This window comes from Acinonyx jubatus, chromosome A3, assembly GCF_027475565.1.
Source record: "Acinonyx jubatus isolate Ajub_Pintada_27869175 chromosome A3, VMU_Ajub_asm_v1.0, whole genome shotgun sequence".
In the NCBI taxonomy this organism is placed as follows: Eukaryota; Metazoa; Chordata; class Mammalia; order Carnivora; family Felidae; genus Acinonyx; species Acinonyx jubatus.
In genome coordinates this window covers 92,447,391-92,464,366 of record NC_069388.1, presented here as the reverse complement: position 1 = coordinate 92,464,366, position 16,976 = coordinate 92,447,391, and the positions used below count along the sequence as shown (strand labels likewise).

The following is a 16,976-nucleotide window of genomic DNA, read 5'->3' as shown; positions in this document are numbered from 1 at the left end:
CAGGCACACAGATGGGCTCTTTTTTTCATTCTTCATCTTTTTTATAGAGATGAAAGTGACAACTTATTAGGTAAAAATAAGGTGTGAATAATAAAGCAAATTTATAGCTCTATTCAAGGTGAGAAGCAGGAATATAGAGTGAGGTCCTTTGTTTAAATAATTCCCTTTTTGCCCACTTTTAGCACTGTGGGAGAGCATTTTTATTTTATTTATTTAGTTTCTGAGGTCAGAAATCATTCTTGGATTTTGAGTAAACAATATATTATTTAAATTTGCAAGCATTTCCCGTGACACAAAAGCCTGGAGTATATACAGTCAGGATGCAAGGTCTTGGTTAGTTCTATTGCTTCAGACTCAGTTCCACTAAATCTCTGGAGACCAGCCATCAGTTCAAGGCCTCCTGCTTGTTCAGGTTAGAAGGAAAACATATGGCACCTGAATTTTTCAAAAACTTTTATCACTCAGGTTTCTTGATATTTTAAAGTAGAAGTGATTTACATGAAAATACATTTTTACAAAATCCTGGACATGAGGATCTAGACTAGGCTTCTAGGAGTTACTCTCAGAGCAGTAGCAAACAATTGGCTTATTAAGGGATCTACATCAGAGAAATAGGTCTAAGGGCTTCCAGGACACACTGTCATAGCCATTGATGCTGCTCTCACTGCCACTACCAATAATGCTAAAAATTTCCCTTCTACTCCCACAAAGTTGATGGCTAAAACGCTGCTGCAGAAACACTCAGTGCCTCTACAGCTCAGCTTTTCAAGAGCAGCAGCCAAAGCAACCAAAAGATTGCACTTCTGACTACATGTTGAGCGGATCTACTTTGTAGAATCAAACTCCCATTTAGAGCCGCAGCTCTAAGGGAGTCCGGGAAATATTTAATTTGGCTTTCAAGACTCTGAAACACAGGGCAACACTCCAGAAAGAAGTTAAAATGGACTCTGAGTACCAATTCTTCTTATTCAGCATGTCCTTTTAACATGGTGTCTTAGTGTCAGAGCTTCCTCAGGGACTTCTAAGTACCCCCAGTGAACTCAAGTATGCTATCAACACCACTACCTAAAGTCAGCATTATTTATAAATTTTATATTCACAATTTTGTTGTGACTGCCACCTTATAGTCTCTTGTGGAAGACCTCTCTGCTCCAGGCACTGGATGTTTACAGTTTTAGCATCGTGTTGGAACCCATTCAGAGAAGTTAATCTTGGTATCGCTTCCTTAAATGATTCCCAATCATGTTCTGTTTCACAAATAGTCTTCTATTTTTCAGGTAAACATGCCCTCCTAGGGGTCTTTTAATAGATCTAACGTAAGTTTTTATTTTCAAGTATCTATCATGTGAAAGCATGCACAACTACCACTGAAGGTAAGCTGTATGTTTTATACCTTGTAAACTCAGAGATTCTGGTCTTAAGAAAAATTAAGGTAAACTTCATCTGTAGATTCTTTGATTTTTTTCCCCTTATTTTATAGGTTGGGACCATAGCTCTGTGGATGTACGATAATTCTAGAAAACAGATTTTTGAGGGCATTTTTTTTCTGGGCAAAATGGGGGCAATTATGGTCAATTCTTCCAGGACATTGAAAGGGATTTCTCTGTTTAGTATTGAGATTGGCAATGGTAAGTGGTGAATCTAGCATAATACGCCCTGGACATTGCAGGTTCTTCTTTGGGCTCCTCTCCACACAAGTCATGGACATTCAGCTATTTCACAAAGCTATCTGTTGTTCTTTTATAGATTGCAGTCGTCATCATTTTTCAGAATAGAGAACTACTAAAAAAAATATCCAACACAGAATAATTATAATCAAGAAAATGTGAAGAACATTCAGGAGAGTGCGTTTTCTCAAGGATGCTGACAAGTGAAAGACAACAGCAATAATGTTAATATTATATACTTATATGTGATTGTTATGATAATGAATATTGGCACATCTTCCCACTATTAGATGTTTTTTAAAGTTTATTTATTCTTTGAGAGAAAGAAGGTGCAAGTGGGGGAGGGGCAGAGAGAGAGAGTGGGAGGGAGGGCATCCCAAGCAGGCTCCACACTATCAGTGTGAAGCTAAAGTTGGATACTTAATGGACAGAGCCACCCAGGTGCCCCTTCCCACTATTAGTTTTAAGGGCAAGTATATTATTCTTGGCGTCAGGAGAAAGTGAGAAATTGATTTCAGTCCTAGTTCTACCACCATATCCCAATTCATGGTACTTCTCTCTTTCTAGTGGTGCATACCAGAACATTCAGTTATCCCCGGGTTCTTTCTTTCTTTACAACTCACATTCAATCCACTGAGAAACTCTTTCAGCTCTACCTTCAAAATAGATCTAGAATCTGATGACTTTTGAATACCTCAACCATGGTCTGAGTCGCTAAGATTTTTTTCTTTATTTATTTTGAGAGAGAGAAAGAGTGTACACGCATGCAAGTGGGGGAGCATTAGAGAGAGAGGGGGAGGGATCCCAAGCAGGCTCCATGCTCGGTATGGAGCCCGACGTGAGGCTCGATTTGATTCCACAAACGAGGAGATCATGACCTGAGCAGAAATAGAGAGTTGGAGGCTTAACCCACTAAGGCACTCGGGAGCCCCTGAGGCACTTAGATTTCTTACTGGTAGTAAAGCAAGAGCTTGCTAACTGGCCATCTAGCTTTCCATCTGTGCCTTTCCCACTCAGCATAGCAGCCAGTGATCCTTTTAATACTTAAGTTCTGTTATTTCACTTCTGTGTTCAATGTTGACTGTATTAGTTTGCTAGGACTGCTGTAACAACGTATCACAAACTTGGTGGCTTAGCCAATACACAGTTATGTTCTTACAGTTCTGGAGGCTAGAACTCCGAGATTAAACTGTTAGCAGGGCTGGTTCCTTTTGAAAGCTTTGAGAAAGAAATTGTTCCATGCATCTCTCCTAGTTTCTGATGGACTATTGGCAATATTTGGCATTTGTTTGCTTGAGAAGCATCACCCTAATCTCTGCCTTCATCTTCACCTGGTGTTTCCCCTTGTATGCATTTCTGGCTTCAAATGTTCCTTTTTTTTTTTTTTTTTTTAAATAAGAATGCCAGTCACATTAGACTGGTGCCCACCCTGATGATCTCCTCTTAACTAATAGCATTTGTAATAATCTTATTTCCAAATAAGGAGGTCATATTCTCAGGGTCTGGGGGATAGGACTTCAATAGATGAGCTTTGAAGGGACATAATTCAAATCATAACACCTACCAACTCTTCACCTCTCACAGAATAGGAGTCAACAGGCTTACAGTGGCTTTAATGTAACCCATCAGGACCGGAATCCCCACTGCCTCTCTAACCATACTCTCCAACTTTATCATTTTGCTCTAGCCACCCTCTCCTCTTAGGATTATTGTACTGGTTGTTCCCTGTGCTTCATACAGTCTTTGCTCAAATTACAAATGTTGAATGTCCTGGCTTGCTTTGTATTTTTGCTTAACTGTCACTCTGGCAATGAACCTACCCTGACTACCTAAAATACACTTGACACTCCCCCTTTTTTCATACATTTCTAATATCCTTTACCCTATCTATTTTAGCCAAGTATTACCAAGTTCTAACATACTCTATTTATTATCATTTATCTTTCAAAAAGTTTATTTCTTTTCCTTTCCACAAAAATGTAAGATTTTGGCCATTATTCTATTCTAAATATTGACTGCAATGCCTAGTATTAAAAAAAATGGCCCAATATAAATGAATTGAATGTTTTATCAATGTAAAATTAACAGTAAGTATCACATGAGAATCTGATCAAAACAGAGCCTATATGTGGACAAGAGTGGTCCTCTCGTATCAAATCTGGATTTGGCATACAAATATAATTTGGGATTGTTTGCCAGGTATATGGGTAGAAAGAGTTTTGGCAGCAGTATATGAGAATGCATCTTATTAGGTGAGGATATATTTAAATGCAGAAAAAGAAATGTACATGCCAAGAAATAAAAGGTGAAACTTAATAGAAAATTCACAGGAAAAAAAGATTGGTTCACTATAATTTTCCTTTAAGGGAAATGGAATTAATTCTTATGAACTCTCAATCATCAACAACTGATACAGAGTCACCTGAGAAATCTTAACAGATGGGAAAAGTGAACAAGAATTGTGGAGCTGACTCACATGATGGTAGAGCCATGTACAGAAAAATCATGACTCCTGTTGATGCAGTATCTGGAAATGTCCTATTTCCTTTTCTTCTCATGTTGTGTTTTATTGAACTGTTCCGTGAGATATTCAAATATCTTTCTAATAAACTGGCTTCCCTTCTCTTTTTTCATTTAAGTTAATCAGAGGAAACTTTTTGCTTTTTTACAATTAAAATTCAATTTTATATTAAAGATTTCACACAAACAGAAAATAATATAACACAAGCCCACGTTGCTTCTTACACTCCACTATTTCATCTTGGATTCCCCTTTGTTCTAATAAATATACATATGTATATATAAAATCTATAAATATTATTTATATGTAATTTACATATATAATTCAGAATTTAAAGTTGATTGTTTTTCCACAGAAATTTCATGATCTTATTCTACTATATTATGGTCTCTACGTTTTTGGAAGCCTGTGATCAGTCTAATATTTGTTAGGGATACAATTTCTTAACTTTCTTATCATTGCTAAGATTTTTCAATCTTAGTAGGATTCTAAATATTCATTATGTAGTATCTCAGAAGAGACATTAGAGTTTGAGAGTTTAGGTCTATAATCAATTCTAGAAAATTCTCAGCAATTGTGTCTTTAAAGGTTGCCTATCCCATTCTTTGACATTTCTCATTTTCTGTATTAACTTTTCACTTACTTTTTTCTCAGTGCCTATATTTTTGCTTTCTATAAGTATTATCTTTTTTTTTTCTTCAAATTTTCCCATTATTTCTTCCTAAGCATGTAGTTCTTTTTTAAAGGGTATCAATTAGGGGTGCCTGGGTGGCTCAGGCAGTTAAGCGTCTGACTTCAGCTCAGGTCATGATCTCACAGTCTGTGGGTTCTAGCCCCACGTTGAGCTCTGTGCTGACAGCCTGGAGCCTGCTTCAGATTATGTGCCTTCCTCTCTCTCTGCTCCTCCCCAACTCATGCTCTGTCTCTCAAAAGTAAATAAATGTTAAAAAAATAATTTTTAAAAAAGGGTATCAATTACCTTTTGAAGTTCTTTTATACATTTTCACACTCATATCTTTTGCTCTTTATGCTCTATTACTTGAAGACCTCAGCACTCTGATCCTGCAGTGCTTTATGCCTGTGTCTTCATCACAGCAGATTATTTCCCCATATCTTTCATGATTTCATGCTGTGAAGTCATGGTTTGGAGGGTGGCAGGAGACAAACACCCCTTAAGACTGAATTCATAAAACAGATCTACTAAGGGATTAATGTTTGCTTCCTAAAAAGCACTCTGATGATATTACCTACCTAGAACTAATCATTGTGTTAATTTCTCATGTTTAGGATTGTGAATCAACATGGGTATCATAAAATCATTCCTAAAACTGATGGTTGCATGAGCTGTGGGATTACATATTTTAGGAGAAATTTTCTTTTCCAATGAGACCAGACAGAGACAGACAAGCTTCCGTGTCATCACCCTGTGGTGGAGGAGGAATTTTTTTTCTATTTCCCCATTTCTCTCTGGGAACAATCAGCTTTGTTCAGTCATCACAGTTCCAACTGTCTACCCTCTCTCTACTCGTCACTAAGCCCAAAGCCCTCAAGTTACTAAGACATGCAATTCCCTTCACCCCTTCACTCCAGTTTGCAAGGCAGCCGCGGACTGTTTCCATACTTATTCATGTGACTTTCAGTCACCTCTTCAATTATTATTGCTATTTTTGTCTTGCCTGTAATTTCTTTCTTTGTTTTGACCTTAGCTATACTTTTAAACATTTTTATTATGTATTTCTCCAGCATTTTTTGCATGGCCTTAGTTCCCCATCGTGCTAGTTTTCATCTTGAGAATATACAGGACACAACATCATATCTAGATCTAGCATGGAGTATCTTTAACCATGCAACTTCAGATTTTACAAGTAAATAATATTTTAGAGAGATAGATGTAATGAATTCACTATTCTTTTAATATAGGAAAATATATTAATTGAGTGCCTTTATTTTCTTTCTACACACCTAACTCAGCGCAGTGTAACCAACATCTGAAACAGCCTCTTCTCCTTTAGAAGGAGTGGGCATAATTTATGTCAAAGCCCAACAAATATCCTTCTGTGCAGGTGAGACTCTAGTTACAGCTTGGCTAACAACAGATGGCATTATTTTAACACAGAGAAATGCTGAGTGAGACACTGATTCTCTCTCAAGAGTAGTGACAGCCTGAAATTCTTGGCTTAAATGAGACCCTGATGATTGGAATTCATAAACCTGGACAGGAGAGAGACTCATCTACTGCCAAGTGCATAAAACACCTTTAATTACAGTCACATTGCTGAAGGTTAAATAAGCCCCATGTAAGTAAAAATAAAAAGAGAAAAATAAATATTTTATTTATAAAAATCTATTTAATTATCACCATCTTTTGCCTCAATAGTATGAAAATTCTGGGGTAAAAAATACAGAAATAAATAATAAAGAACACATTGAAGCTGAGAAAAAAAATCAAAGCAGGTTTTAAGCACATTTATTTATCTCAGTTAGTGCTATGGCTCCACCTGTAAAACGTGCCTGGAATCTGGCTCTGTCTTAATTTTATTTCCTTGATCTGATCTGATCTAAGACATGGTCATTTCTTACTAGTACCATTGCAATAACCTCCCACTGGTCTCCTAGCAAGCCCCATTCTCTAGTCTATTTTCAACATACAATCTTTTTTCATTTTATTTTTAATTTTCAAATGTGCAAAGAAGAATATAAAAATAATCACCATGTATCCATCATCAGCCCTCAACAATTCACATTTTGGCAATTTTGTTTCATCTACACCATCTTTCCTTCCTCCGCTTCCCAGTCCCTAGCAATTCTTTGAAACTTGGAGTCAGATCAAGTAAGATGTCTTCTAACAACTTTCCAAAGGATTCCAAACTCACAGAAAGGGGAGAGAAGCCCTGGCCCTGCCTGGGCTCATGTTCCTTCTCCATAACCTTCCATCACCAGCACCATCTCTCTACTCTCTTCCTTCCTCAGAGGCCACCTGCCCCCTCCTGGTGGCTGGAACACTGAGGCCTGCTCCCACCTTAGAAATCTTCATTTGTTGCCCACTCTGCTTAAAACTCTCTCTCCTCTCCCACCTCCCTCCCCCTCTGCAAACAGAGTTTTTGAGACAATGTAACTTGTGAGACATTTTCTAGGTATTCCATTTAAAATGATAATCCACCCTAAACCACCCACCAGCACACCTTACCCTGTCTTGTCTGCTTTATTCTTCACCATAGCACTACTTTGTTTACTAATGTAGCTTCTATGCAGATATATATCTAGCCTTGTATGTAAGTGGTACTTCATAAATATTTTTTGAATATTAACATTGACTACATATATCAAAGTCTTGAGTGAATTTGAAATGCTAAGCATGTTTTAATCAATGACATAACATGCTATTTTTATATTTTTAAAAAATAGTTTAAATGTGCAGCTGTGTTATAGCCTAAGAGGCTATGTTACAGCCTAAGTGAAACCTTCTCTGTTCCTGTCAGCCATGCTAGTGACAGCATTAGATTCCCTGAGAGAAACCAACTTCTTAGGAGTGTGGTATTTTGTTCCAATTAAGAGTGCCAAAGTCTGTGCTAGGAGGGAAGCATGATATGATGGTAAATATTTAACAACCAGCTCTCTGAGGGAGAATAAACAGCATGATTTAAAAAAGTTAATTTCAAAGGCATATACACATACTACCACCATAGCCAATTCAAGCTACCAATGTGAAACCCCAGAATACGGATTTGGGAAGAGATGTCCTGCAGCATACCATTTTAGAACACTTCTACCTCATATATGTGATAGATTCAAGAAACCTCAAGGATCTAGATGAGGTATCAGCAAGTGATGGGCTGTGGTCCAAATATGGCTTGTCATTTATTTTTGTAAATAAAGTTTTATTGAACACTGCCAAAGCCATTCATTCATGTATTGCCTATGTGAAAGCTTTCATGCTACAAAGACAGAATTGAGTAGTTGTGATGCAGACTGTATAGCCTACAAAGCTCAAAATATTTCCTATCTGGCCCTCTACTGAAAACATTTACCACCACTGGCCTAGACTATAGTAGAATACAGTAAAGTAATTAAGCATTGGTGGGTTTGTTTATTTGTTTTTAGTATATTTTGTTTACTTCTAAGTTTATATATTTTAATAATGGCTGTGTTTATCTCACAAAATTCTTAAACATTTAATAACTGGCTCTCACAAGTCAATACTAGCCAGAGTCAACACACAACTGGGGAGCAGGACTTCTTTTTATTCTTTTTTTTGTTTTTATTATTATTTTTTGGAGGGGCAGAGAGGGAGGGAGAGAATCTTAAACAGATTAAGCCCCAATATGGGGCTTAATGTCACTACCATGAGATCATGACCTGAGCTGAAATCAAGAGTCAGATGCTTAATGTTAATGACCAACCCAACCCGGCACCCCAAGGAGAACTTCTTAAACCCATTTTCTTTAACTAGTCCTATCAGCTAACCCAATAACATTTTGATAAGCTTAGTACAATTATATAAAATAAGTTTGCTTAGAATATACATGTTAATCCTACTAGGGGATTTAGCAATGAAAAAGAAAGACAGAAGCTAAAAAGGTGTCATTTAAATGGAGAATGACTGATGAGAGGAAGAGGACACATGAAAATGTGGGAACAGAGTAGTTTAATCAGAAGTAATGGCAGATGCAGAGGGCCTAAGATTGAATCCAGTTAAATGTGTTCAAATGAGAGAAGGAAAGCCATAATGACTCAAGTATGGTACGGGATAAGTGGATGAGAAAAGAGATGAAGTCTGAAGGGTAAATGGGTACTTTGTACGCAATGAGTTTTAAAATTTTGCTTAGTATAATCAACAATGACTGAAAAGTTTTCAGCTGAACTACCACCTAATCTGATTCGAATCTTCCTGGCTGTGTGGAAAAGGAGCAGTGTAGGGCAACAATGATGTTAAAGAGACTCCTTCAGAAGACTGTTGACCAGCTAAGGATGAATTGGGGTAAAGCTGTTAAAGTAGAATAGGCAAGAAATGATCAAATTCAAGATATACTCAGGTACATTTTAAAAGTTAATTTAAAGTCTTTTGTTTCAGTTATTGCCCTATGAATTCACTAAACAGTCACATTATTGTAATTATCGAACACTTCCTAGTAGTATTCACTTCACCTCCAAACAGTTCACGTGAGCATAGAGCAGACTCTAACCTACATGGTGGACATCAGGTCTTGTCATTGCTTTCCATTCATATAAGCCAAACCTCACCTGGCTCTGCTTACGTATTTGGCAAATTCTTCCCCACAGTACCCCTTCTCAGGCCAATTCCAGAAAAACCCCCCATTCAATACATGAATTGTTTGTATGGAATACAAATATGTAACCAAGATTAAATTCCACAGGAAAATCCCCAGCTAGCCCTTTTGGCTACAGTATGAGAACAGAGAAGGAAATGCTCCTTTTAGTTTTTATATTGCCATAATTGTAATGCAAATTGTTGGAGACAAATCTAATTTGTTGGAGGAAAGATCAGAGGGTGACTATGTACCATATATATACATATATGTATGTATATACATATATATATATTTTTTTTCTTTCCCTTATAAAGAGGTCATCTTGCCATTATTCTTGTCTTGTGGCCTCTTCTCAAGGAAATACAGAGGAGACAGAACTTCCTTTGTTACAGACTCTCAGTTATTTCTTGAATACTATGGTGCAAGCCCAGACATTCAATTTATAAACATTTCCTAACCCCCACTGCTCAACCACAACAACTGAATTCCTTTATGTGGACAGTGAACACTTTACTCGGAGAGTTACGGGTGGAGTGAATTTTAGTGGTTATCCTCCAGGGCCTCATTTACTCTGTATCTTCTCTTGTGGGCCATTGTTGATCAATGATCTACACCACCCAGTATCATGACATAGTATTGATCAAGAGCCTAGTTAAGCATGGTTAAGTGTGGGAGACACCTAGGTTTGATTTCTAGTTCTGGTGCTTTCTAGCTGAATAACCTTGCTGTGCTGCCATTTCTTTATATCCCACTTCATGGTTTTCTTATATGTATAAAATGAAATAAAAGTCACATAGTACAAGATAAATAATACATATTTTTATATTTGCTCTTAGGTAAAAGATAGGGCAAAGTCAGAGATTTCATAGATCCAATATAGAAAATATGGTCAGGTTAATTATCTTCACAAAAGTAAGGGATATAAATAATTCTGAGGTAAAAGGAAAAAGCTAAAATGACAATATTAGGGGAGTGGGAAGGAGTTCAGTGTTCCTGTAATAATGTCTCCTGGCTGTCATTGTAGTTCCACTCTAAAATTATCCTCTCCAGGTACACCTGGGTGGCTCAGAAGATTGTGGGTCCCACTTCGGCTCAGGTCATGATCTCGTGGCTCGTGAGTTTGAGCCCCGCGTCAGGCTCTGTGCTGACAGCTCAGAGCCTGGAGTCTGCTTCTGCTTCTGTGTCTCCCTCTCTCTCTGCCCCTAACCCACTCACATTCTGTCTGTCTCTCTCAAAAATAAATAAACATTAAAAAAAATAAAATAAAATTATCCTTTCCAGTTGTTTTCAACAAAATCCCACCAAGGGAAATTCCCTATGGCTTTACTCAGCAGTGAAGATACTGGGTTCTTCCAGTCCTGTTCTGTCTAAGAAAGTAGCTACTCAACCACATGTGGCTACTGCAACTGCAAGTCTTAACATTAAAAAAAAAAGTTCTATTGAAGTTTGATTGATATACAAAGAATTACACATACTTACTGTGTACAATAATTGATGAGTTTGGACATATGCAAATGGAAGGTTTGAGTTTTAATTTTAATTACTTTGAATTATTTTACTTTATTATTTTTTTAAAAAATGTTTATTTTGAGAGAGGGGGTGCAAGTGGGGAAGGGGCAGAGAGAGAGAGAGAGAGAGAGAGAGAATATCCCAAGCAGGCTCCTGCTCAGCACCGAACCCAATGTGGTGTCCAATGTTCAATCTCAGGACCATGAGATTAGGATGAGAACCAAAATCAAGAGTTGGAGGCTCAACCGACTGAGACATCAGGTACCCCTTACTTTCAATTATTTTAAAAATAAATTCAAAAACTGATATTCAATTCGGTAATTGGGAAACTTTAAGCTGGGAACAACTTGGTTATGTCAATCTGCTCCAATTGTAAATTTATGAAACCTGAATGTAGATCCTTTTTAGGAAGCTATCTGTACTACTTTTCATTCTTTTTCTTTTTGCTCCCCTGACTAGATAATGTCAAAGGATCTATGAGGTCACTAATTTTTTCTTCTGATCTAAAAATAGTCAAACTCATAGAAAAAGAGAGTACAATGGTGATTGCCAGGGGCTGAGTGGAGGAAGAAATGGGAAATTGCTGTTCAATGGGTGGAAAGTTTCAGTTCTGTAAGATGAACAAGTTCAGAGAACTGCTGTACAACATTATGCCTATAGTTAACAACACTGTGTTTAAAACTTTAGAAATAGGGGAGATCTTATATTAAGCACTCTTACCTCAAAACAAACTACATGTGGATCAAGTATTTCAATAAAAACTTAGTGTTTAAATTGAAGTGCTAAGTGTAAAATACATCACATTTTTAAGATTCAGTACAACAATTAATGTAACACAGCTTGATGGTATTTTAATTTTAAATGTTTATTTTTGAGAGAGAGACAGAGAGAGCATGAGCAGGGGAGGGGCAAAGAGAGAGGAAACAGAGGATCCTGAGCAGCTCTGTGCTGACAGCAGAGAGCTCAATGTGGGGCTTGAACTCATGAACTGTGAGATCATGACCTGAGCCAAAGTCGGATGCCTAACCGACTGAGCCACCCAGGCACCCTGAGGGTAGTTTTTTTTAATTTTTTTTTAATGTTTATTTATTTTTGAGACAGAGAGAGACAGAGCATGAATGGGGGAGGGTCAGAGAGAGGGGGACACAGAATCTGAAACAGGCTCCAGGCTTTGAGCTGGCAGCACAGAGCCTGACGCGGGGCTTGAACTCACGGACCGTGAGATCGTGACCCGAGCTGAAGTCGGACGCTTGACCGACTGAGCCACCCAGGTGCCCCACCTGAGGGTAGTTTTTAATGTATTGATTATTTATGGAAATAATCATAGTTTGAATACTTTAATATAAATCAAATATATTTGTAAAATTAATTTCAACTGTTCGTTTTTACTTTTTTCAATGTAGCTATTAGAAAATTTAGCATTTCATTGTGGCTTACATTACATTTGTGTATATACATATATACATATGTGTGTGTATATATATATATATATATATATGTATATATATTCTCTATTTTCCATGTGATAACACTGCTCAGCTCTTCCTAAGAAGATAATAGGGGATTTTTTATTCCATGTGCTTTAACGGGATGGACTTTTATGCCTTTTGGAATTGAAATATGAAAGCAAATCTAGTTTAACCTGGAATTGGAATATTTTCTATACATGTTTTGTCGAATTAAACTATCTCTAAATCTGAAGAAAGGTGGAAATTACTCCATTCATACTCTGATCTAAAAAAGAAATCTGCAGCAATGCCAACAATATTCACTTTACCTTTGCTGGAACAAGCACATTAAGAGGAAAACGACCATCTCCAAAGGCAGCTCATTCTATTTTATATAAGTGTTAACTCTTAGAAATGTCTTATTTATAACAAAATATTTATTTTTTAGTTATTGCTCCTTAGTCTGTAAAAATTAGGAATTGATTTAATTCTTATTTCATGTAGCACCCCTTTCATATAGCTATCATCCATCGGTCTCGAAGGCAAGTAATGATATTACAGCACCCTTACAGGCAGCAGCCCATTCCATCCTCAAGCATGGTGCCTTTTCCCCAAAGCTTATGTGGGCAGTCTGATCCTTTTTCATTGTAAAACTCATTTTGCAAAGCTCTCATTATTTGGAAAATCTCATTTCTAGAATTTGATGTCTCATCTTTTTCTTCCCCCCATTAGTAAATAAGAACCTTCCTAACCATAAACTATTTTATGGCTTTTTTCCAAAATGGTTCATTCTCATAATCATTGCTGTATTTTACCTCTGAGCTGTATTGGTGATTTTTCTGTCAAGTCTTGTGGTCTTTAGCATGATTCCTACGATCCTTTTTATCTATTTTCCATTGATATTCCCCAAAATGTCCTTAGGTATGTTTGCATTATTTTGGTATATTATTTTTCTTATTTTTTTCCTTAATATGTGTTCCTTTTCTTTATTTCTTCTTTCTTTCTAAGTTCCTTGGTATTAATGTTTGGTGCTCTAAAAGTTTGCCAGTACTCCATAATCATTATGGAAAACAGTAAAATACAACCAATAAAAGGAAACAAAGAAAAAGTATCAATAAGTCTGTAATACGGATAAAGTCATTTTTAATATTTTAGATAATATCTAGTAAATTCTTATCTGTAGATACAATTTAATGTACATTTTAATAAATTCTAAATGAGATTTTGCTATCCCTATAATTTAGTACCAGTTTTATTTACTAATCAGACACACTAAACAACTGTAAAAACTGGTAAATGTACACTTGCAGTATTATGTACTGATTACATGACACAATGTTTTAATCTGTTCAAAATTTAGGTGGCATTTTTTCTTGTTTATAAGCAACACTGTGAGAAACATTAATTTTAACATATTTTGCGCAGTTTAAAACACCTGGCTTGGGGCGCCTCGGTGGCTCAGTTGGTTAAGCATTTGACTTTGGCTCAGGTCATGATCTTGTGGTTCGTGGGTTCGAGCCCCGCATCCGGCTCTGTGCTGACAGCTCAGAGCCTGGAGCCTGTTTCGGATTCTGTGTCTCCCTCTCTTTCTCTGCCCTTTTCCACTTGTGCTCTCTCAAAAATAAATAAACATTAAAAAAAATAAAAACAAAACAGCCTTTAGGATGATTCCTCAAACATAAAATTGATGAGTAAGAGATTTGGGAATTCTTTAGTCTTTAATATTCACTGTTAAAATTCTCTCTAGTAAGGTTATATCAATTTCTAATCCAACCTGTTTGGTGTTGAGGCACTAAGAACACATCATATCATTCTTCTACAGCTTTACAAGTCTGATAGACAATAATGTTAGTTTGATATTGTTGTAACTAATACCATCAAACATTTTTGTTCAAATATTTGTTGGCCATGTAAAAAGACTGTTTTGGATTTGTTTTATGACTGCACATTTTCATTTGGGTGTTTTCTAAATAGATTTGATTGAATCTTTTATTGTAAATATTTTTATCAGTGGTGATTTGAATCCATAAGCCATTTGTTACTTTAATATTTTGTTATTGTTAAATTTTCACAATTTTACATGGTCAAATCTGCTCTTTTTTCCAATTCTAATGTTTTTAAAACTTTAATGAGGTAGTTGGTGAACAATGAGGATAAAGAGTGCCATTTAATAAAATGGCACAAAAATCCATACAATGGGCATATTTTATTATACAAGTAATCATCTTATTCTTGATACCTTCACTTTAAAGTAGAAGGTAGAAGGATGTTAAGCAAATATTATAACCATCTTTTTTATCTTCTCGCATGCATTTATTAAAATTAAAGTTGTGGCCTAATTAATGTTTAACTATTAAAAAACAATTTTGTTCATTTCTGTTCTTATCAAATCCATAATACAGTTTTGGGTAAGCTATTATAGGTTAAATGCCCATTATTCAGATGAATCTGTATTAGCTAGGCATGAACATCTATGGGCATTGATGTTTAGAGACTGTTGAAGGTAATATATTTTTGCTATAATTACAGAAGCCAAATATCTTTGGTTATACATAAATGTGTTCTTGAAGGCCATGTGCAATAGATGAAATACCAATGAAATGTAGAACTTATAATTTCTTCTCTGGATCAAAACCTTGTTTTGCAATGCAAAAGAAATGGATACCACTGTAAAAATATAAGTTTGACCACCTACAACTAAATGGCCCCTGTTTAATGTTTTATAATCTAAAATGCAATTGTGAAAGTTGAAATACTTAAAACAGGCAAAGGTCAATATTCTTGCAAATTTTATTTTAAAACTTGCAATTAGTCTTGCACATAATGCAATTAACTTCTATCATTGACTAGAATCTCACAAAGAGAACCAATAACCTCTTGTTATTTGTCCTGTTATTCAATATTCCTATTTTAATTACTTTCATTAAAGTCTTCTTGTTTCTTATCTTTATTATTGGAAGAACCATTGAATGAAAGTGAGAAACAGTGAGATGCTCAGATATAGTGTGAAATCTAAAAAAGAGTGGTTCACAGAATCTACAGTAAAAGACTTGTATTAATAATGATGAATTTCGCTTCCCTTTTGCAGCCATTGCTGGAGCTGTAGCGGCCAACATGAAGTTCAATCTGTTTGTGACCTCTGACTGGAGCAAGAACCGTAAAAGGCATTTCAGTGCACCTTCCCACATTCGCAGGAAGATTATGTCTTCCCCTCTTTCCAAAGAGCTGCGACAGAAGTACAACATTCAATCCATGCCCATCCAGAAGGATGATGAAGTACAGGTTGTGTGAGGACACTACAAAGATCAGCAAATTGGCAAAGTAGTCCAGGTTTACAGGAGGAAATACGTCATCTACATTGAATGAGTGCAGCAAGAGAAGGCCAATGGCACAACTGTACAAGTGGGCATCCACACCAGCAAGGTCATTATCACTAGACTAAAACTGGGCAAAAACCGCAAAAAGATCCTTGAATGCAAAGCCAAATCTCGCCAAGTAGGAAAGGAAAAGGGCAAATATAAGGAAGAAACAATTGAGAAGATGCAGGAATAAAGTAATCTTCTATATGACATTAAATGAAAACAGTTACAATGATAAAAAAAAATGTTGAATTTCATAGAAATGTAATAAAAAGTAAGCAACGAGAAAGACCCCCAAGATCTAAGATTTTGGTCTCTGTTCTGAGTCCAGAATTGGTCATAACTTTCATGAAAACAATCTTTTAAAAGTACAAATTTGGGGTGCCTGGGCGACTCAGTCAGTTAACCGTCCGACTCTTGACCTCAGCTCAGGTCAGGATCTTGTGGGTTCGTGAGGTTGAGCCCACTTTGGGCTCTGTTGTCAGTGCTTGGGATTCTCTCTCTCTCTCCCTTTATTGGTGCCCCTCCCTTGCTTGTGCACACTCTCTCAAAATTAATAAAGTTTAAAACAATAAAAAAAATAAAAAAATTATATACATTACACCTCCCCCTCCGATTAAGCCCACCAATTGTTTTCCATCTCCTCTAGAACAGTATCTGAACTCCTTACCTTTACACATAAGAACATCCCTCATTTATTCATCTCCTCAATCTTATTCATCAGCACTTTCAAGTTATACTTTTTTTCCTTCCAGTTCCATCAGAATTACGTACAACTCTCTAATTGTAATACACATGTTAATCCCAACATTTCCCCCCATTTCTAATCTTAAAAACTCATCTGTGTGACCATGCTTTAGAGGGTCCTCATCTCTAAAACATTCCCTGATATCCTCAGGCCCTAGCAGAGTTAATCACAGTTTTTTTCCACTTCCTGCTGCCACTTTCTACCCTCACCCCTCTAATTCCACTGTACTTATCCTTTGGTTATAGTTGTCTCTCATAACACACTGTGAACTCTTTGAGAGCAGGAACTGTGACATATTAATCTTTGTATTTACAACACTTAACACAGTGTCTGGCATATAGGAAGCATCTAATAAATATTTGTTGGATAAATAAAAAATAAATGAATGAATAAATGAATGAGAAAGTAACTGCTCTTAAAGACCTTGGGAAAATAAAATGACTTTTGAAGTAAT

The 16,976-nt window shown here is 36.3% G+C and overlaps 1 long non-coding RNA gene and 1 pseudogene across 1 annotated transcript in view; one reads left to right on the top strand and one right to left on the bottom strand.

The window, feature by feature from the left end:
* Positions 1–16,976, bottom strand: part of LOC128311239 (uncharacterized) — a 111,860-nt gene that overhangs the window by 70,366 nt on the left and 24,518 nt on the right. The window lies entirely within an intron of this gene.
* Positions 15,493–16,019, top strand: LOC106977286 (60S ribosomal protein L26-like; annotated as a pseudogene).